The following is a 4,518-nucleotide window of genomic DNA, read 5'->3' as shown; positions in this document are numbered from 1 at the left end:
TCTACACAGAAGCACTTGCTTCCAAACAGCAGATGGAAAGAGAACTAGACAATCTTTTCTTGCCATTGTTCTCAGTGTCACCATGTCACTAAAAATGCCAAATGCTTTTTCAATGTTTTGTTGATGTTGTTGCTGGTGTACATCCCAGCCCACTGAGTAGGGGGCTTCATAGCCCAATACTTGGTTATCTAGTTTATAACTCTCTTCTCATTGTGGTCAAGTGCTCAGCTCAGACTCACCTGGTTCTCCAGGTGAACTCCGTTTCATTGCTTTTAAAGTCCTTATTTAATAGCAGGCCTCAGTGGGGGCTGCCCCATGACCCCAGAGTGTTATCCCTAACTTTGAGTCTCTGTGAACAGGAACTTTTGTCAAGGTCTCTTTCATTCCAAAGCCTAATCTCAGTATGCAAATTTCTCTACCTGCTACCAAGGGACCAGACACCCTTTCAGGGAGTTATTATTAAAGGAAAGTCTTTGTCAGGACAGAGGATGTTATTTGTATCCTTCTTTCCCAACAAATATCTGCAAAAGGTGTGTGACAGTTCAGGAGCACTGGGGAAAAAGCTTCTTTATTCACTTACACAAATAACATTAACAGAAACAAATATATTATTAACCAGTTGTTGCCATATCCAGTACCCCAAATTTACATTAAATAACGCTTGAAACAGAATTTTTAAAAAGCAATTTAACCTCTTCAATACCAGCCTGAGAGAATGTAATGCAATGCATGGATGTCTAATGGGATTTTCCATCCAATATATCACACAGTTATCTGTAAGTATGAACAACTCTTTATTGCAACATTAAGTTACTCTTCAATGCTGTTTGAACCATACATTTTCAAATGTTGGGAATCCTTATATTCCTGGCTGGCAACTTATAGAAAGGAGATGGTTGTCTCAGAACGACTTCTTGGAGGCTAATCCTATGGGAGTTCTCTGACATGAAACTTTAAGAAAACTTAAAGTGCCAAGTAAACTACATCATGTAATTAAATTTAATTTACTTCTTACTTGCCTCAATGTGCTCAAAGTAATCCATATTATTAACATATGGAGGCAGAAAATGTGGAGAAGCCCAAGTTATTTATTCCAGGAGGATGAACTACCAGGTTAGGAAATTACCCATTTTTCTCCTCTTTTCCTTTTCTGTATTTGTGTGTATGCAAGTGTTAAGTATTCAGAGAAAAAACAATGGTGTGCTTAACTTTACTTCTAAAACATAAACACATTTCTGAATGCAACTGAAGAAGTGATCTTTAGAATAGACTGGTGATAATTTCCAGACTGTGAGAAATAAGAAGATAGATCCAAGATGCTATTACATTTTTCACCAGAATTAGGAACTTTAGAGGTCAACCATAAGTAAACAGTCAACTGAAAAGAGTCATACATAAATTGCTTAAACATTCACATAAGAATAAGGGGTGAAAAGAGAGAAGCAATGAAAGTGAGAGGAAAAGAATGAGGGAAGAATGTGAAAAGGGAGGAGGGAAGAAAAGAAAGAAAGTAGAGAGGAAGGAGAAAGAAGTGATGGTTTTTAATTATCTTACGGAAACCAGATAGAACACAAAAGGCAAAACTCTATTTGTCAATTCAAATTGAATTTTAAAGTCCAGTCTTTTGAGGTATCATGCAGCTGGACGGGGTATGTGGCCTTCAGGATGGCAAGCACGGCTCACGGTCTTTGCTTTCTCCTTCCTCGGAAGTATCTGAGGTGCTGGAAGACTCATCCGAGTCTGCATCTATGACCCCAATTCCAGGAGCTCCCCAGTGGTGGCGCTGATCTCTCTGAGTCAGGTGATGCATGAGGAACCAGAGCATGTGGCTGTCAAACAATTCAGTGTGGTGCAAGCTATTTTCATCTCGTTCCCTCTTATTCCTTATAATCACATTCCTTAACCCAGCAAGCTCAGTGGCAGTTTCAGCTGTGGGTGCCCAGATCTTGATATCATGGTCGAGGCCACAGGTCGCCATCACAGGTAGGTAAGGGTGGGTATCAAGACAGTTTACTGCACCTGACTTGTCTCCCTCCACAAACTGAATGATCTGGCAGGATGATTTCTCCCAGAAGAAGATGTGCCCACAATCACTACCACTCATCACAATCTCACTCTTGGGGCCATAGAAGTTGACACCTTTTACTGTGGCATTATTTCTGTGCCCTTTGTATCTCTTAACATACTGGGATCTGTCACTGTCAGAGGAGTTGAAGAGGTAAATATCTTCATCATTGTAACTGGCCAGGAGCTCTGTGCCATCATGGTTATAAACAAGGCAGGTGATATTTGCTTTGGAATCACAGTTTATCAGGTGATGAGGACAGAATTTCTTTAGTACTCCATTGTTCTCATCATTTTCATTAATTTTCCTCTGGTCATAAATCCTTATAAACTGATCTTGTCCGCCTACTGCAAACTGGTGAGTATTGGCAGGATTCACATGTATTGCATACAGCCCCACTTTCTTCTCCTTCTCTTTTGTTACTACCACTTTTGAAGCTGCCCTGCCTTGTCTGAGGTCAATGGTGAAGACAACTGCATCTTCACCTGAAGTTAGAAACTTAAAGGGGGAGTCTGGCTCCAGGGCCAGCTTGTGGGAAGCTCCCCTGTGCTGGGCCACACACTTGGTATTCTTGCAGTGTGGTAAGGCAGAGAGTTCTGATATCCGCACCTGCCCATCACGGGCACACATGGCCAGGATGGAATCACCACAGTTAGGAAGAAACTTGGCTTGAAAGACATTACTTTTGTGGCCACTATCAAAGTCCACTACTGGCTGCCGCCGCACCCAGTCCCACACCATCACCTTTTGGTCATCACTACCACTGGCCAGCCAAGTACCACGCTGATTAAAGTGCACGGCATTGATACAACCTGTATGCCCTTCAAGCCCATATTGCAGGCAGAGACGCTGCACAAAGACTCTTGCCCCACAGGCTTCAGAGACAAAACGGGAACGTGAACCCAGCTGCCGTTCCCTAAGGGCACTAAGGATTTGCCAGCGAGGTCTGGGCAGGGTCGATGTCTCTGAGGACAGCCAATCCTCCAGGGCCCGATTTTCCTTTGATACATACTGATTATGGCTGCCATCACTGCATTCTACAGATATCTGAGGCCGTGCCTCCTCCTCCTCCTCCCCCCTCTCTCTCCCTTCCTCAGGGCGGTAAAGGACACGATTTTCATTACCGATAGAGAAAAGATGAGTGTCCTCTATGCTGTCAAAATCGGTATCTTCACTTGAACGTTCTGGGTCTGTGCCTTGGTTTTTGGTGCAAGCGTGTTTGGGGTCACTACCATCACCGATACCACCACGATTTCTGGGCGATCTCGAGCTCGGTTCTGAGGCTTCCATTTCAATATCTGATGATGTATCCCTCCCACGCTCGTCTCCATACCTCTCTTGTGGGATGTTGGAATGGGTTCCACTCGCTAAATCTGTTGGGCCATCTGTGTTGCTGGACATCTTGAATGATGTTTATTATATCCAGCGGTCACCTGGAGAAAGGCTGGGCCGTGGTGGAGGGGCGGGAGGAGTCAGAGGAGAAGGCAGTAGGTCTAGCCGCCAGACTCGACTCCTACGGTAGCCAAAGAAACCGAGAATAATGGGTGAAACCATAGCCAGTACGGGAGCCTGTGAGGCTCAAAAGGTTTCTTCCTATCTTGCAACGCTTGGCATCTCATCTCGCGATGCTTCCTGTCCAGCTCCTACCTTCGCGGCCTCCGTACGCCGTCAGATGATGCGAGAACTTTTCTTTTGAAGCGTGGGACTTATTGCCCTTGGAAAACATTCTAGTCAGAGAACGAAACACGAAAGTGAGTCTCCTTTGGGTAACACAATTTTCATAAGCCTCTCTGTGCTTTGCTTAAAGATAATATACAGTATAAAATGAAGAAATAAGAATAAAGCAATGAAATGTTAGCTAAAGTCCCCACAACTAATGACTTCCTGAGATAAATCACACAGCTTCAAGGAAACCTTGAAAGCTCTAGTTGGTAGAATTGGGTATAGGGTTGCCAGAGGAAAAATGGGGGGGGAGCAGTTAATTGAATTTCAGATAAACAATGAATGATTTTTTAGTATGACTAAGTCCCAACTATTTCATGGGACATACTTACAATAAATATTCATCGTCCATCTGGAATTCAGTTTTAACTGAGCATCCTATATTTTTGTTAAATATGGCAGACTCCTTTAGTGAGAAGAGGAATTTATTTCCTCAAAGGAATCAAGACAGAAATGAACTGGTAAATTTAAAGTGGACATTAAAATGAGTAACTACTTCACCATTTGGAGACAGAAGTATAATGTTTTTCTTTTCCCACCAGGGATTTATGTATTTATTTGGTAAATGCAGGGAAAAATTATTCTGTGATGTAATAGAATTATCAAGATATTTTGTATATCTCCCAAAGGAATGTTGGGGGCTTCTTAGTGACCGTTTAAGAAAAGAAATCATTTCTACAGAGACATCTAATTGGCATTGCTGTGTTACAACTTCAGAGTTTCTCTGAATA

At 42.6% G+C, this 4,518-nt stretch overlaps 1 pseudogene; it reads right to left on the bottom strand.

Moving 5' to 3' along the window:
* Positions 1–549: 549 nt before the first annotated feature.
* On the bottom strand, positions 550–3,542 carry LOC101434713 (DDB1- and CUL4-associated factor 8 pseudogene; annotated as a pseudogene).
* Positions 3,543–4,518: the final 976 nt, after the last annotated feature.

Source organism: Dasypus novemcinctus, chromosome X, assembly GCF_030445035.2.
Source record: "Dasypus novemcinctus isolate mDasNov1 chromosome X, mDasNov1.1.hap2, whole genome shotgun sequence".
Lineage (NCBI taxonomy): Eukaryota > Metazoa > Chordata > Mammalia > Cingulata > Dasypodidae > Dasypus > Dasypus novemcinctus.
This window is presented reverse-complemented; position numbering and strand designations above follow the sequence as displayed.